Genomic DNA, 19,550 nt, shown 5'->3' with positions numbered 1-19,550 from the left:
CGCGATAGGATAGCGCTACAACCAACCAGAGCAACGAAGGGGAAACAGAGCTTGTTGATAGATTAAACATTCACCGTATCCGGTCGGCTAAACTCCGAACACATCTTCCCTTTTTAAGAATGACTTCAGTGCCGTTCTTTGTTCTTTTCTCAGAGAAAAGCTTAACTCCAAGTCTTCCAGAGTCGTGGTCAAAGCTGATTCGAAAGACCGCCGCCGTTCGCCAGTTTCTGACTTTACTAGAAGGACGCAAACGCAACTCGGCCGTCATCATTATGGCCCCGCCCGCCGACTCTATACACGATGTGATTGGCCCGTCCAGATTGAGAGGAATACAGCTCAGAAGGGTATTGAGAGTTCCTAGACGACACTTGCGGGCAGATTAAATTTGCTGCCGCTAGGGTGCGTCTAGATTTCTAGGCTACATATGACTAGCAATAAATAAAGATACAAGTTAAAAGTTTTTAATTAAAGTAAAAAGCATTATTATCTTCTCTATTATTGTTGTTAGGTTGGTGTACAAGTGGGATGGTTGGTCTGTGTAGTTTTTGTCCCGCGCCTCCTCCATTGTGATTGGACGGCCTGGTTAAAAATGACAGTGACAAGCGCTGCCTATTACCCAGCATTAAACAGTACAAACAAAACAAAACAAAAAAAGACGTAGTGGGTAGCAGGTGTAAATTTATTTTGTACCAAATAACATTTTGAAAATACGCACATTTTCAAGAATTCAGAATTTTACGTCAGAGTGGCTTTATGAACAATTTACACACAAATTCGTTCTGCTCGTGTTTCATGAATGAGGCCCATTATGAAGGCAATGGGAGTGTTTCCGGCAGGTCAGTCTCCATGACCCTCCCGTTGCTCATCTTGCACAATGCACACGGTGGAGTTCCTGAATGACTTTGGCGGGGCACCTGATTTTGCATTTGGTGCTCTGGACGAGGACGATCTATTGATAGCAGCATCAAAGGGCAGGCTTATGCCCTCCAATGCTGAGGAGTCGGCTGGACTCCCACCCTTGGGTGTCGTAGCTCAGTCTGAGTAGAGTTGGCAGCCATGCTTGCCTGGGCCACATCGAACATCAGTCTGGAGTGGAATCCTCCACTCATGGGTGGATGATTGGTATCTGGGCTCGGAACACCCTGCCCCAGTGCTTTTCTTCCTTGAAATGCATGAAGAGCTGATAAAGTCATGGAGGGCATCTTTTTACTGCCTAGTGATGACATATTTTATTTATCCTACAAGAACTCAATTGTAGAAAAAAGTTTGAATACTATAAAATCCAGATGATTTTTGAAGGCATCATGGCCTATCTGACTGTGAGAAATAATTATTACAAAGGTCAAATACATCTGAGAAAGTCTTATGGCCCACTGAGCAGATTTTGCAGTTTTTTTTTTTTTTTTTTTTTTTTTTTAATAAACAACAGGTGGTTGAGGATGAATAAGACCATTATTAAGAGGTGAAAGAAATATGTCACTTGGAGGCTTCTTGCCTCCGGAAACGATTTGATTGTCCTTGGAAAATGTTACATCTTGCCTCTGAGAAAGAGTTGACCATCAACTGGCAGGGTTCCACAATTAGAAAGAAAGGCAAGAGAAGTAAAACTTTAAGGGGGGGTGAAATGCTGTTTCATGCATACTGAGCTTTTTACACTGTTAAAGACTTGGATTCCTATCCTAAACATAGACAAGGTTTCAAACACTAAGTTGGACGTTTGATGGAGTATTTCTGTGTCAAAAATACTCCTTCCGGTTTCTCACAAGTTTCGGAGAGTTTTTTCCGAGTATGGGTCTGCTTGACATCGATAGAGCAGAAGGTCCTTGTATGGGCCGTACGGGCTCTTCTTCCGGAAGGGTGCGCCCGTGACTGAGGCGAAAGAGCAAATGCACGCGCATAAACACTGCTCTCAAGGTGCAGATTCACTCGTCCGTGCAACACTTATGTCGCGCCGCGCTCCACTTTATTCCTATGGGTGACATCAAACGACTTTAATGCGCCCGCACAGCATTCCGGGAAGGCAGCGCTGCATTTGAACCGATTTGAACGCAGAAATTACGAGCAGCGTCAAATCACGCTTTGGTCGTGTCGCAATAGTGGATCTCCACGGTCTCTGCTGTCACAGGACTTCACCAAATCAACAAGAAGTGTGTTTTTGATGGAGCGATCCCAACGATAAAGGTTCACGGTCCTGCTTTGGAAGCATGCGTTGAGTAAAACTGCTTCAAATGTCTATGTTGTTGGCTATCGTCGCATAAGTAAACATCAGTAAACATCAGTAAACAACACAATCGTGTATACGTTAGTTAATTTATCAATGGAATGTGATGTATGGTGTGTGTTTTTTTGTTTTTTGTTTAGCTGACTAATTTGTCAGTTTGTTTATTGTAAAACCACCCAAACATAAAGCTAGGCTAGGGGACGTTCTCACAAAGCGTGCTTCTTCAAAACCACGAGTTAACAAACGCAAATGTTGACAGGCCACTAAATACAGTAACTTACATACCACAGAGACGGACTTCCTGCTGCTGCTCTTTCTCTTGTTCAATTTATTTCATCCTCCAAATCTGATTCTGGATCATATCTGTATTAGTTGAATCTGATTGATAGCCATGGTTTATTAGAGTAACATTTTCTTTTCCACGCTTGAGGATGACAGCTTTCAGCAATCTTTCGTGCAGTAGCTGTGCACTCGTCATTCTTTAGCTCCGCCCACACGATACGCCTCCAGGCACTCGTTTTTTTTTTCCAGAAAGACTCGGTATAGCCTATCTTTCTTTTATAAATATAATAAAACTAAAGACTTTTCGGAGATATGAAGGATGCAATACTACTCTATAGGTACTCAAGATTGACGTGAGATTGACTGAAACTGAGTGTTTCACCCCTTTAATGGTAAAACCAGGAGGGGTGAATCTAACAAGAAAATTAAGTTGCTTGGTCATTGCGGAACAACAAATAAGGACAAAAGTATAAGAATCGTGCCCTTGCCAGATTCAAATCCATCTTACCTTTTTTGCTTGGTTCAGTAAAGTCTTATTTTGACTTCTGGAACTCTGCCTTTCTCCACAACACCGGTCCTGCTTTACAAGCTTTTCTACACTCACTACCCTTGACAGTGCGATGGCCAGGAGGTATAAAGGTGTTTCGCAGGTGTAGCATGTAGTTGCAATGCATTTATGCCCCCAAAATGCTGGCATCTGGTAGAATTGTCCTACACTCCCATTAGAATTGTCCCAAACTCCCATTAAGGGCCTGCAAGTTCACTGCAGCAAGTTCACTTGCAAAGTGAAATTAAAAGTGATGCCAAGTATGGTAAGCCATACTCAGAAATTGTCCTCTACATTTAACCCATCCAAGTTAGTGCACACACATTAGGAGTAGTGAGTAGTGAACACGCCGCACACATTGCAAATCGTGGACACACATCAAAGCAGTGGGCAGCCATTTCTTCTGTGACACCCCTGGAGCAATTGGGGATCTTGCTCAAGAGCACCTCAATCATTTCAAGGGCACCTCAGTCATTTCAGGAACTGCGCTCTGTGACCGACGTAGCTCTCCGAGCTACAAAGGTCACAGCATGGGTTCTCAGCTAGGCAATGTCCACCATGGTGGTCCAGGAGTGCCATCGCTCACTTAACCTTGCTGAGATGAGGGAGGTCGACAAGTCAGTTTTCTTGATGCCCCCATCTCGCAAGGTGGCCTCTTCAGTGACATCTGTTTGTTGCCAAGGACTACAACATCAATTATGATGCAGCATGAGCAAATGGCCCATCAGTAACGCTGAATCTTTAGTTTAATTTTGTTTTTGTTCCACCACTTACCAAGTGGCACAGGTATCCACTTTTTCAAAAAGAAAGAACAACTTGCTAGTTGTCAGGGTCACAGTTTGCAGTCCGGCCAGGATGGGTGGTGACTTACCACATCCTTAATTACAGATGAGACTCTTCAACTAAAGCTGTTCCCAGTGCCTTCACAAGTATTTGTTTCCCTCAGTGATCCATGATTGCACAGGCATACAAAGTCAGAAAGAAAGAAAAACAAATCCTGATGGTAGCATTGTACAGGCCCAGACGGGACTTGGTTCTTGGAGCTTATGTCCCATCCGACAGCCCCCTCTATGAGGTTGGCCTGTGCCTTGGAGGTGCCAGGAGGTTAAATCTTCCTAGGTCATGCCTTATTCCCTTGCAGGACTAACATATATTTTTTGAGCCCTTGGAGTCAGTAGAGTTAAGTGTGCCTCTCTGTGAAGATAGCCCACCTGACCATGATCACTTCCATCAAGAGGGTTGGAGACCTGCAGACATTTTCTGCCAGTGAAACATGCCTTGAGTTATGTCCAGAACACTCTCAAGTGATCCTGAGACCCTGGCCACACTACATGCCCAAAGTTTCTATTACAAAGTGGTGAGCTTGCAAATGCTGCCACGGGATGAGGAAGACACAGACTTCTTGTTGCTGTGTCCAGTACACACCTGGCATGTTTACTTGGACCGTACACAGAGCAGAAGAGAAAACCTTTCTCCAAAAAGAGGATGACCCATTGGATTGTGGATGTCATTGTAAACCAGGCCCAATACATGCACAATCCTTGAGAATTGTGGCATCCTCCTGGGCTCTAGCAAATGGCCCCTCTCTAACAAGCATCTGTAGAGCATCAGGCTGGACGACATACTAGTAATCCCTGATTGTGATCACATATGATGTATTGTCGAAGATATGGTTTCCCTAATGGTAAACCTATGTCTTCCCCTAAGCAAAGCTCTGTCTCTGCCAGTAGTTACTGCGTTTGAGAGAAAAGGTTTAAATACTGGCTGAAGCAGCTTGTTACCCAAAACAAGGGGCTTGTCAACAACTGTACCACCAAAACCTTGTAACATGGTTCAGCTGTTTTGGCATTTTGCCCGGGGGTCCCCTAATGTCAGTCATTGACACTACGTTGAAGTGACTGACAGATAGAGAACATTTCAGTTACTATTGTAACCTCCATTCCCTGATTGAGGGAACGAGATGTGGTGTCCCTCCTGCCACAATGCTGAACTGCCTGCTGAAATGACCAGGACCAGGATCCTCAGCACATACCTGAATGCGTGATGCACGCCGTCTCCCTTTTACACCCATATTTCTGGAGGAGTTGCATACAAATTCTCTGTCCCTCCTTGTAAAAACGGTCTGATGGTTTCCTGGTCCTAATAAACCGGTCCCTCAAAAATACGCACTTGGCTCAGATTGGTTAGCTGGCCCTGTGTGTTGTGATTTGCTAACCGCCTAGTGCACATTTTTTTGCAAACCCCTTACATTTACCGGTAGTCTGTAAAGACTGTGGATCTATAACGATTGCTACTGAATGGCACCGTTACGTTTGTATTTTTAGAACGATTATAGCCAAATATCTGTTGCAAGAACTATTAACCCAAAACAAACGCTAAACATTGGCTTTACTATAGTAGCCAAATCCAACAAAGAACCATGTTTAGCATTCCTGTAGATACACAAGCATGTAGATAAACAATACATAAAAGCTCTAATCAAAGAATAATTTACACTAATTCCAAGTTCGCTGTAGAGATTTAAAAAAAAAAAAAGTTTGTAACATTAGATGTTTGTCGGATAACATTAAGTATGAATGAACATTTAACAAACTGGTTTGCAGAGCCAAACAGTGTTGTCATTTAATAATAATAGATTTTATTTATAACGCACTTTTCATTCCAAAAAATCTCAAAGTTCTACAATGGAAAAGAGAAAATAACTAAAATTAATAAAAAAGTAAAAATATAGAATAATAAAAACAATCAACACAAAAAAGCCTTTCTGAACAGAAAATTCTTCAGTTCTGCTTAAAAATGGTCCAGGCTCTGTACTGCTCTCAGCTCACTGGGGAGGTGGTTCCAAAGCTGCGGTGCAGCCGAGCAGAATGCTCGGTCTCCCATGGTACGGAGCCTGGTGGTGGGGACTTGAAGAAGCAGGTGGCCTGATGATCTAAAGGGTGCAGGTGGAGGATAAAGGGTGCAGAGTGATGAGTTCTTGTAGATATGGTGGTGCATTTATGTGTGAGCAGGAGGATTTTGTAGTCGATTCGGGATTTGATTTGTTTACTTCCATGCTACAACGTACAATTCAAAATATGATCTATTACAGGAAAAAACATAGATGAAAAATAAATCCTATTTCCAGGTTGTGGCCAGTAAACAGCTTCTGTTTTTAAAGTTGGAACTGCATCTTTCAGGACAAGCCATTGTACGAATCCTGCATTGAACTCGCAACGATTGTGGAAGCTTTCCTCCATAAAATGTGCAGCACAGAGAGTGAGATTTGGGTAATAATTATGAGGGACCGAGTTAAAAATAAATTTGAACCATTGATCCCTAACTACCCCGTCCCTAGGAAGAATGAACAAAGTGGACCTGCAATCCGGATGAACATAACAGCATTTCTTCAACACTCCAGCCTCCTATACCACAACAACTCTTCTCCACAGCAATAAAAAATGGCCTCGTCCCCCTTTTTTAATATTCTCGGAGGAGGGGTTTATGTAAATATTGGGGCTGGTGATGTCAGCTACCCTGGAGGAATGTCTGTAGTCCCTACCGGCCGTTTGCTGTAGTCCTTAGAAACCAACCTGTTCTCACTCCCAGGGCGTCAAAATCCGAAGCATGGTCAAGTGCCTTCCGCATCACAATGAAGACACTAAAGGTGCCCCTAGGCGTCATTTTTCGACGCGCTGGGTGCTCCATTTATTTCAATGAGATACCTTTGGCGTCATACATAGACGCATTTAAATCTTTGCGTTTGTATAAGCAGACATGATTTTATAAATATTTAAAGGCTACTTTTATATTTTGGAGCAACTAACCCAACACCTACCCTAAACCTACCCACATCTAAACTATATAAAACACATAACAGGCAAATAAATGTACAGTCACAAGTATTTATTGCAAAAAGGGACCAAAACAGTATAAAAGTATTAACTCACGTTGCTTTCCAAGTCTTCTGAAGTCATACGATGTCTTCATGTGAAGAATAGAGTTGATCTTGATGTTTTAATCGCTGAAATGATGATCCCGCTGCCCTGTGAACGAACTCATTCATATCTCATTCAAATGATTCAACGACTCTTGAGCATGACACAATCGGTCACAAGACACACGAGAACCAATGACATTTACAATCAATGCTGACGTAATGACGGAATTGGTCACACTCACAAGACATGCGAGAGCCACTGACATTTTACAATCAATGCTGACGTAATGACGCAATTGGTCACAAGACAGACGAGAGCCGATGCAATTTCACTATGAAATCTGACGTGACGGGCGGCAATATTTGAAATTTGATGTGTTCATGATCTTCGGCGGATGGAGATGCCTATCGCTTTTGGGGATTTTCTTTAAACAAACTTAGATTATTAAACTTTTTTTGAATAACTCGTGGATGCAGTCATATGTTATATCCTGTAATAGTTTTATATCATGTTCACGCAAATTGGTAGGTTTAGGGATGGGTTGGGTTACATGTTAAAACGTGTCTAAATAGCGTAAATAAAATAAATGTAAATGAAATTATGCTTGCTGATTAAATTGAGAATCACACTCCATCATGTCATAATGGCAAAATTATAAACCAATAAAATTTCACCATGACAATAACATTCCCATACCCAGTGTGTCTGTGTATGACGCCAAAGGTTTCTCATTTAAATGAATGGAGCACCCAGCGGGTCAAAAAAATGACGCCTAAGGGTACCTTTAGTGTATTCATTATGACACAGAAGGCACTTGACCATGCTTCGGATTTTGACACCTTGGGAGTGAGAATGGGTTGTAGAAACTTTTTTCTTTAAAAGCAAATATCTCCCTTTGCTTTAAACTTTAAACGTTGTAACTTAGCAGATGCTGTGTATGCTCAACACTAGCTAAAGTTAGAAAAGTGAAATCATGTTTTACCACCCCTTTAATATCACTTTTGAAGTTGAAGCTTTTAATTGTTCTTTTTTTTTTATAGAAGGGAATATCCTGAAGAATCAGATGGATAGTGCTTGTATATGATTTCCTGAATTCAGGTCAGTGTCAAATCACATCATGTTCACACTCACATTCATGCATTCACTCTCTCATACAGATCAATCTCTCATCCACCTGTGTCAAAGACAAGAATCAGTCTAGTCACACCAAGTAATTTTTGCATAAATAACAAGCTCATCAACAATAGTAAATGAAATTACACAAGATAAGAACCATATGCACGAAAATACAGACAGACCAAAGCGAAAGGTGCACACACGCATGCCGCTGATATGCATAGAAAGGTGTCTGTCGCTGTTAATATCATTCTGTCTGCTAAGTGAACGTCTCAGTCACCTCTCATTTACTTCTCCTCATCACCGTTCTCGCTCTCTTTTTTACTCTTTCACACACAAGTAGACACATCATCATCATCTTCATCATCTTACACACATCAGCATCAGCGGACATGCACACTCACGCATATCCAGAAACAGAGAGATGCTCTTTCTGAGTGAAAGAGGGAGAGATGACAAGTAAGAAGGGAGAACACAGGAAGCACATTAGTTATCGGTCTCTCCCTTTCACATCCCATTACAGTTACACTCTTCCATCTGCCCCCTCACTCTTCTTCACCTCTAACAGTCTGCCCTGCTGCACTTTACCTGACTAAATGACACTTCACACCACACACATACAGATGACCAGATGAAATATTTACAGAGCCGTATGATTGAAAAAAGAAGCAAGGATTGATGGAATAAGAAAGAAAGAAAGAAAGAAAGAAAGAAAGAAAGAAAGAAAGAAAGAAAGAAAGAAAGAAAGAAAGAAAGAAAGAAAGAAAGAAAGAAAGAAAGAAAGAAAGAAAGAAAGAAAGAAAGAAAGAAAGAAAACATATACAAGTTTAACTTATATAAATTCAAATTCAAGACTGCTTTATTGGCATGAATGTAAATAACACAATATTGCCAAAGTGAGGAATATATGAACGTATGTAATACATATATGAACATAAATAATAATAATGTTAACAATAAATATAATATAAGAAAAAATTACAACATAACATAAATAAACGCTGATGATACATAGAAGTGTGTGTGTGTGTGTGTGTGTGTGTGTGTATATATATATATATATATATATATATATATATATATATATATATATATGCAGGATATGATCAAAAGTTATTTTAAAGTGTTAGTGTAAATTATAAACATTGATAAAATATATATATATATATATATATATATATATATATATATATATATATATATATATATATATATATATATATATATATATATATATATATATATATATATATATATATATATATATATATACACACATATCTTGTTTTCACACACAGCAGTACTACTGTTTTCAACATTTATTATTAGAAATATTTCTTTAGAAACAAATCAGCATATTAGAATGATTTTTGAAGGATCATGTGACACTGAAGATTGGAATAAATATGTTGACAATTAAGCTTTGTCATTACAGGAGTTCATTTTAAAATATATTAGAATAATTAGAATATATATTAGAAAAATATATTAGAATTCTGTAGCCTTGATGAGCATAAAAGACCTCTTTCAGAAACATAAAAAATAAACGCACACACACACACACACACACACACACACACACACACACACACACACACACACACACACACACACACACACACACACAGAGTTTGTTTTTGTGACATATGGGGACAATCCATAGGCGTAATGGTTTTTATACTGTACAAACCGTATTTTCTATCCCCTTACACTGCTCCTACCCCTAAACCTACCCATCACAGGAAACATTCTGCTTTTTAATTTCTCAAAAAATAAATAAAATCATCCTGTATGATTTCACACACACACACACACACACACACACACACACACACACACACACACACACACACACACACACACACACACACACACACACACACACACACACACACACACACACACACACACACACATTGGTCTATGTGGTTTACAGGGACTCTCCATAGGCGTAATGGTTTTTATACTGTACAAACCGTATTTTCTATCCCCTTACACTGCCTCTGCCCCTAAACCTACCCATCACAGGAAACATGCTGCATTTTTACTTTTTAAAAAAAACATCATTTAGTATGTTTTTAAGGCCATTTGAATTATGAGGACATTTGATATGTCCTCATAAACCACATTTATAGAGTAATACCAGTGTAATACCCATGTAATTATACAAATTTGTGTCCTCATAAACCACATAAACAGGTTCTCTCACACACACACACACACACACACACACACACACACACACACACACACACACACACACACACACACACACACACACACACACACACACACACACACACACACACACACAAATTGTAAATAAAACAAAGTTTATTGAAGTTTATATAAAGTTTTTGTTTACATAATATTTCAAAATGTCATGGCTAATTATTGTGTAACTTCACTTTTCTTTTTTAATAATTTATTACATTTGTAGAAACAACTTCACTCAGAAATTATTTCTACACCATTTTTCTCAATATATTCCTTCACAGATACTGATCATCTGCTTATTTCCCTTCCTGTCTGTGAATAATCTTAAATACCCTTCCCCCCTCCCCTTTAAACAAATACAAAGCTATAAAATACAATTATCATGAGGTTGTCATATATTTATCTCATTTACAAAGCTCTTTCTGCCATTCCTAAAAGTAAACTTTGCAGCCACGGGAGAAAGAGCATTGTTGAAAAGCCACAGTTGTGTTTGTCCCTCCAGACTCTCCATACACACAGACCTTGAGGGGGGCTCGCACAGAAGCTCTTCAGGGGGTTGTTAGCTGTGAGCTTAGCCACCACAAGAGCTCCAGCTCACGCACTAATTATTTTCATAGTCAGCCGGGTGTGCAGAGCTGGCCTGCGAGTTGTGCAAATGCTTATTTAAGCTGTGTAACTGACATCCATATGGTTTTTATCACCACGAAGAAACGTTTGAACTGGTTATGTTTTCATGCGGCCAAGGCTCTGACCTGTCTGTCAGAAACACTCATATGTGTTGCGTCAATGGGAAATTATATTCCATAATGTTCTGGATCAGCATGTTTTTCCTTCACTGAGTCACTGTTGTACTGTAAATGTGTTAATAAAAACTAAACCACATTTGTCATTTTTGGTGCTGTCTTTTTTTTTAAAAACAATTTTTAGGGTGATTGAACGTTTTAATGAATTGATTTTTTCCATAACACGATACTGTGGTACTCTTTATTGTGTAAGTAAGATTTTGTCATTGTGATGCTGTATTTTCCATTAAATTATGTTAGTGAAAACTCAAAAATTAGGACTATTAAATTATATCGCAAATATTTGCCGGTCTGTTACAAGAGACACTTTTCAATGATCGTCTACCACAACAAACTGCAACAAAGCCAGTGGAAAGTCACACACTGAGGTATTGGGTGAAATGTGTCATTCTGAGCTAACCGATGATTCAGAGCACATCTTTGTGAGCTTCTGAAGCATCCCGTCTCTGATACACTTGCTGCAGAACGCTGAAACTCCAGCCCAATTACAATTCTGTTCATGCAAAACATTAAAGCCACAACACCACAATGCAGCTTAACCACAGGCATTGTCAGAGACAATTGTTTAGGAAATGTAATTCTGTGTAAAAACGTCCAAATGTCTCTCTGTACAGTAGTTGTACGGGCAGTATTACTTTAAATAAACATTGCAATTCCAGCATGGGTTTGTGAATAAATAGAACAAAAGGCAAAGAAGCGGATTTCCTCTGCTGATTGCAGCCAGATGTTAGCAAGGGTCTGCTGCTGCTTAACTGGCTATTAAGAGGGAAATTTAGAGTAATTCAATAAATAAAGCCGCCATAGGAACTATATGTGTTATAATGCAGGCCGAGAGCTTTCACGCTCTTCCTCGTAGTGCAAACGCTTACAAATAAATAGATGAAAGTATACACACACACCGCAACTTTTTGAATGGGTTAGAGAGAGAGAGAGAGAGGGATAAATCACATTTGAATTACAGGAAATAAGGAAGATTCATGACAAATTAAAAAATGTTAATGTCTTTTTAAATGCATAAATCAACAAATGTCAATACGTGTGTGGCTAGATGAGCCGTTTAAAAAAAAATCTAATTTTATTAAAATTTTACATTTATTTTAAGGCAGTGTCAAATTATACAATTAGACCGAGTAAAACATATTTAAACAAATTATTATGAGTTTTTCTTTTTAATTTAAGAAAATCTGCATTAACGCCAAAAGTTTGGGTAAAGCCTGATGATGTTCTCCAGCCTGATTTGAACTAGAAATAGTTTTGTATTGTCATTTATTGTTTTTCCAAAATAGGTTCAAATAATTGTAGATTTCAATTTGAATTCCATTAGATAATTTTCCTTTTCTCTGTATCTTGCTTCATTCCCGCACACAAATCTACACAAACACTGGGTACAAAGAAGATGTTGTCCCCAGTGGATTTATTATGGATCTGTTTGCTTTGGTGAGTACATGTCAAGAGCTTTCAGCATCCAAGTCTTGCCTCGCTCTCATTCAGACCCAAGTGTAATTAAGTAAACAATGCTAGTGTTAGGATTGCAAGAATTGAATCAATAAAAATAACTGATAGAACCCCATATAGTATCAGAGCAAGGAACACACACACCACAGAGAGAGAGAGAGAGAGAGAGAGAGAGAGAGAGAGAGAGAGAGAGAGAGAGAGAGAGAGAGAGAGAGAGAGAGAGAGAGAGAGAGAGAGAGAGAGAGAGAGAGAGAGAGAGAGAGAGAGAGAATCTAAATAATCAAACATATCCCACAGACAGTAAAACACTTGTCATTTCCCCCTATATTCTCTCACTCCTCCTCATTCTCTCTAACCCATATTCCCATATTCGTGTGTGTGACACAGATGATCATATCGTCATACAGATAACTCCAGAGAGAGGGAGAGGGAGAGGCAGAAAGGTCAGAGACACTGAGTGAAACGGATAAAGGCTAATGATTATCTCAACCTTTATCTAATCAATAATCATTTATCCAGCAATATTACCGCCAGCTACTGGCCATTCTCTATTATCCCAGCACAGACGCCAGTGGCTGTATTGTTTCAGTCTGTCAGCTTTATGGGCTGGGTGAATGGTAGGTGAACATCAGGGCTGTGATACTCTCTGTGTGGCGGGCAGCTTTAGTGGTACAGTATATCTGTGCAGTATATGCGTAGACTCTGTGCCGAACTATTTCCATTACAGATAATGTACAGTGTGTATATGTAATAAATCTTGGATTCAATACTGAATTTAAACCTAGAAACCTTAAGCATTGCTATTATTGAGCAATGGGTTATTTTCGTAATTCATTGGAATTATCCAGATAATATAATGTCATTTATAATATAATATAATATAATATAATATAATATAATATAATATAATATAATATAATATAATATAATATAATATAATATAACATAACATAACATAACATAACATAACATAACATAACATAACATAATATCTATCTATCTATCTATCTATCTATCTATCTATCTATCTATCTATCTATCTATCTATCTATCTATCTATCTATCTATCTATCTATCTATCTATCTATCAGTCTGTCTGTCTGTCTGTCTGTCTGTCTATCGGTCGGTCTGTCTGTCTGTCTGTCTGTCTGTCCGTCTGTATATCTATGTGTTACATGATCAGAAAGATAATTTGAAATTAGTACATTAACAAATAATAATATAGTGTAATAAAATTAAATAAATACAAATATGAATAAAATACATTTTAATATAGCAGTTTACAAATTGTTCTCATTTTTATTCAAATGAGCTAAAAAAAAAAAACCCACAGAAATGACACCCCCTCCACTTTCCCCATCTCTCTGTCTGCTACTGATGCCATCATAACCTCCCTCTTTATTGCTTTTAATGACTCTCTCTTTCCTTTCATTAATTCTTTATCGATTTCTCTGGACGGCCGTTGAATTAATTTCCAATTACTAAGGATTAGAAGAATAGACAAATGCATATGTTTGCATCTGGTTTCGAAAGCGCATTCCGGCGTGTAAGCACATATGTTTGGGAATAGCGAGAAACATGTTGACAAACATGTTTTTTTTTTTTTTTTTTTTTTTTTAGATCAAATGTGTTTTCCTCCTCACAGTGTTTTAATGTGGTTTTTTTCATAGCCTGGAGAATTCAAATAAAATAAAAATCTTGCATGCAATCACGGAAAACACGAGCACACACACACACACACATGCGGACTACACAGGAGAGTGTTGTGAATCTGACAGAAGGAAATTGCAGGAAAGGTCAGTGTGAGCTAATGGCTAGGGTACCTTACATGAAATAAGTCCAGAGCCTTTTGACAGCTCCCTCAGTGTCACAGTACAGCCTTTAACTACCGCTACTGACGTGATCGGAAAACCAGCTTATGCTTTCAGTGTGAGTGTGTGTGTGTGTGTCTGTGTTTTTTTTTTTTTTTTTTTTGAGTGCATGAGAGATACAGAGTGTTGTCAAGCACTGACCTGGATAGCCATCTCATTTACACACACTTCAACATCCAAAACATTTTGCTGCAAGTCCACAAAACAAGTACCATCCAGACAATTCACAGCACTCAAGACCAGACTATCAATATGAAATTGCCGATGGGTATTAATTAGGGCAATTATTCACTTTGAAATCTGTGACAGATATCGATTGTCATTTTCAAAAGAGCTTTGAGAAAGTTATCTTAAACAATATGGACAAATCTATGAAATTAAACAGGCTAAACCATTTCAAGATGAAGGCAATTGACCAGACACGGATCCAGAGCCGAGTGCAGTATCGATATGTCCTGCACCGCGCAGATAGCTCAGATATAACCTTTAGCGTAACTGCATAACTTTTAAAAGAGAGCGAGCCTTTGTTGTTGCTGTTTGTGCACTGTTACCTTCCTTCTTCCTGTAGATCCCTGGGTAATCACTATACTTCAGTATGTGTGTGTGTATTTCGGTATGTACTCTTAGTTATTGTATATGTGTATGTGTGTGTTTGTGTTGACCCAGGTCTCACTCAGCTCATCCCCATGTGTGTGTCTGTGTGTGAAATACTGCACACTAATAGGCAGAGCCGACCTCGTACATTCTGTGCCTCGCGGAGGGCCACTGCGCGCTGTCACTTTAACAACCGGGAATTATCACCAACATCCAGATTTGGGGTTAAGAGTGTCTCAAACAGTATATAGATACATTTTCCATCAATAAATTCACCCTGAATCCAGCCTCCTCAGCCCAAAGCATCCTGCCGCCTGATTGACGTTTTTACCACAAAATTATACCATGTCTGTCGGTAGAGGAGAAGAAACATGTCGCCATTCCAAAATTAGCTAGCCATCAACATAAAACAGGATAAGTCCACTGTGGTGTCATCTCACAAGAGTATTGATTCGGGCAGACGTTCGGGATAGAGAGCGGATTTCCCATAAAGCCAGTAGCCAGCTTGTCTTCTTGGGGAGACAGCGAAGGAGAACACATAAATGATACAATATACAGGTCTGGAGATTTAAAATTCTTGACACAGCTTGTTCATACTAATTTAACATTCGTTTTTGGAAACGCACACTGGTTTTATATTTCATAGCATCGCATGCTAAATATAAAGCTGTACAAGCTAAATGAAATGTACAAGTCCAGGGCTAGTCACACTTTTAATTCCAGTGAATATTTCTCAGGACAGGTTCTTTTTTTCCTCTTTTTTTTTTAAATTTCTGTTAAGGCAAATCAACTTTAAAGTCTTGGACAACACTATTTCCACTGTTATTGCCCAAGAAAAAAACACAAATTATTCAACTTGTTTTGTTAGAGGGGTTATGTTGTCACAATGGAACCATTTATGCAACTGGTAAGAAAATATCAAACTTTTTTTTTCTTTTTGGCCAAAAAATTTTGTATAAAATTATAATGATTAAAACAGCTTGAAAGAAAAATGAGACATCCTGGCTTGACATCCACTTTAAAAAATGCTGGGTTGTTTCAACCCAAATTTGGGTCAAATATGGACAAACCCAACTGTTGGGTTAAAAAACATCTTTTAAACAATTTAACCCAACGACTGGGTTTGCCCATACAACCCAGCATTATTTAGAGTGTTCATTAAAAAATATAATCTGCCTGTCTTCATTGTATTGAATTGACTCTTGTCTGGATGTATGCCAATGTGGTTTTATTGTGTTCTGATATTACAAATAAATATGCTGATATTGGAATTTTAATTGTAAATAATCATCATCATCATCATCATCTGAATAAATGATTGCTGTTTCAGACAGTTGTTGATCTATTTGCTGAAAAGCAACACACGCACAGCTAAAATACATTTGTCTGACTGGAGGTATTACCTTTATGAAAACTTCCATATGTGACAACTAGCCCCAGTCTCCTCTTTATGCAAATCAAATTAACTCTGGGAACCACTGAGGGTTTTTAACTGATCACAACAATATGTTTCATTATAGGTGACAGCCGGACCATCTAATTGGAATCATGCCAAAATATTTCCGCAAGCCAATCAGATTACACGTAAGTGCTCTGACAGTGGTGAATAAAAACATTGTTTAAGCGGCCAATCAGATGGCACGTAACAGCTTCGGCGTGCCTGCGAAGCAAAACCCTGCTTAACCAGTCACAGTCACAGTGCTGTAATGAAATCCAGACCGAGACAGCATTTGGATTGATTTCCAACATCTTGATTTAATATCCTGAATTAATTATTTTAACTTGAATAATATATAAAGGAAAATAAATGTAGAACACTCAAGGGAACAAGAGAGGGCTTCTTTCTTGCAGAGTTATCTCATGGTCAATCTCACCCTGAGACTACTTTCAGCTGTGTGCGTGCCTGCCTCCAAGCATGTGTGTGTGTGTGTGTGTGAATGAGCCAGTGTGTGTGTGCATTTGTGGGTGTGCATATGTCTGCACTGAACGATTTCCTGTAAATTACAGTGTTGGTATGGTGTGTGTGTGTGGTGTGTGTGTGTGTGTGTGTGTGTGTGTGTGTGTGTGTGTGTGTGTGTGTGTGTGTGTGTGTGTGTGTGTGTGTGTGTGTTCACAACATCACAGAGAGAGAATGCATGTTTGATTGAAGTTATGTATCCTTACAAAAAGGCTTGAGCCAATACTCTCAGGTCACCCTACATGAAGAGCAGATGGTCTTACTGCAGGTGGGAGAGAGAACTCAAGCATGACTCCAAATTTTGCACATTTTGCAAGGATATACACATCTAGACTGAGACATAATGGTGTGATGCATTGCGTTTTGAATTCCAACAGGCTGTCCTGGTGTGTGGACACCATGAGCGCCTTAGAAAATAGTATAGGATGCAAAATGCCCCTCAAACACAACATAGGCCAAAATATGTAATTATCAAGTTTATATTGTTATTGAATATTGATGGAGCAACACAGTTTGTGTAAAATAAATTTAGAAAATGAATGAAGTTTGTTTTGATTAAAAATCATGCACATATGAAGACGGCAGCTAAAGCCTGAGGCGAAAGGCCCTCAGGGGAGCTGAAGTGATAATGATAGGGCTAAATTTGTCAACATATACAAATACTGTTGATATAGCAACAAATACATTTAAGTAATATAAATCTGAGTGAAATTTAAGTACATACTTAATCAAAATAACCACTGCAAATGGTATATCAATTATATATTTATTTGTCCCCCCTCCCCTTTCAGTTATGCAAACTATTCAAGAAAAGCTGAAAACCAAAAGCAAAAATGTGTTCATTCATTCATTCATTCATTCATTCATTCATTCATTCATTCATTCATTCATTCATTCATTCATTCATTCATTCATTCATTCATTCATTCATTCATTTGTTGCTTGCTTGCTTGCTGAATATAATTAAATATAGTAATATTTTTTTATTCAGATATTCTCATTATAAAACTGCATTTAAAAAAAAAAAAAAAGCAAACATTCTGCATTTAAACATTATTACATGTGAGGTTAAATTACCTTAAATTCTATATTTCATTATTGCATGCACTGACAATTGTCAATGTTTAAAGGGTTAGTTCACCCAAAAATGATATTGATGTCTTTAATGGTTTGGTTCCACACCCGTAAGACCTCCGTTCATCTTCAGAACACAGTTTAAGATATTTTATATTTAGTCCGAGAGCGTATTCAAGTGTATACTTTACTCTCCATGTCCAGAAAGCTAATAGAAACATCATCAAAGTAGTCCATATGTGACATCAGTGGGTTAATTAGAATCTCTTGAAGCATCGAAAATACATTTTGGTCCAAAAATCACAAAAACTACGACTTTATTCAGCATTGTCTTCTCTTCCTTGTTTGTCTTCAATCCTCAAAATAAAGATTTGAACGGTTATGATTCAGCGTATTGATTCATGATTCGGATCGCCAATGTCACGTGATTTCAGCGGTTTGACAGTTTGACACACATTCCGAAACATGAATCAATACACTGATTCATAACCATTTGAATCTTTATTTGAAGATTGAAAACAATCTTGGAAGAGAAGACAATTACTGAATAAAGTTGTAGTTTTTTGGACCAAGATGTGTTTTTGATGCTTCAATAGACTCTAATGAACTAACTGGTGTCACATATGGACTACTTTGATGATGTTTTTTATTCCCTTTCTAGACATGGACAGTAAAGTGTGCATACACTTGAATACGCTCTCGAACTAAATATAAAATAACTTAAACTGTGTTCTGATGATGAACGGAGGTCTTACGGGTGTGGAATAACATTAGGGTGAGTCATTAATGACATCAATTTCATTTTTAGGTGAACTAACCCTTTGTTAAGCATTTAGGGAGAAAACTAAATCAAGGGACTATTCAGTAGCTTTTATTCCCATTGTACCTGGTTGTATTGCACTAGAATGTTATTTTATCAAATGCACTGGTCCCACTTTATATTAGGTGTCTTTAACTACTATGTACTTACATAAAAATAAATAAATGAGTACAATGTAACACTTTTGCTGCTACTAAGGTGGGTGTTAGGGATATGTTTGATATGGTCACGTTTAAGGGTGGGTCAAGATCTAAGGGGAGGGTCAACAGTGTAATTATGAATGTATTTACAGAAATTAATTACAGCTGTAATTACATGCAAGTATTTTTTGAAATAGAAATACAATGTAAAACCATGTATCTACACAATAAGTGAACTGTATCAAATGTTAGTGCATAGTTAAAGGCACTTAATGTAAATTGACACCAATATAATAATCATAAAAAACTGAAAAGTCAAAATGTTGCATTGGTTTAATAAAAATGAAGTGTGCAGACATTTATCTGTTGATATCTGCATCTCCATATACCCTGTGTTTGTTGCATTGTGTCACCTGCACCCAACTTGTGTAGGATGTGCAGTCTTCTCTATAGAAGAAAAGAGTACCTGAGAAACATCTAATATTAAACACCTCTGTGATGTCTAGGCAGCCGCTATTGGCACACCACCATCC

At 38.3% G+C, this 19,550-nt stretch overlaps 1 long non-coding RNA gene across 1 annotated transcript in view; it reads left to right on the top strand.

The window, feature by feature from the left end:
- LOC137070471 (uncharacterized) overlaps positions 1 to 19,550 on the top strand; it is a 71,979-nt gene that overhangs the window by 15,429 nt on the left and 37,000 nt on the right. The window contains exon 2 of the long non-coding RNA XR_010904278.1: positions 8,011 to 8,068. This is a non-coding gene — a long non-coding RNA (uncharacterized lncRNA). The remainder of the gene's footprint in view (positions 1 to 8,010; positions 8,069 to 19,550) is intronic.

Source organism: Pseudorasbora parva, chromosome 1 (assembly GCF_024679245.1).
Source record: "Pseudorasbora parva isolate DD20220531a chromosome 1, ASM2467924v1, whole genome shotgun sequence".
Lineage (NCBI taxonomy): Eukaryota > Metazoa > Chordata > Actinopteri > Cypriniformes > Gobionidae > Pseudorasbora > Pseudorasbora parva.
The sequence above is the reverse complement of the archived record's forward strand: the minus strand, read 5'-3'. Positions and strand labels throughout refer to the sequence as shown.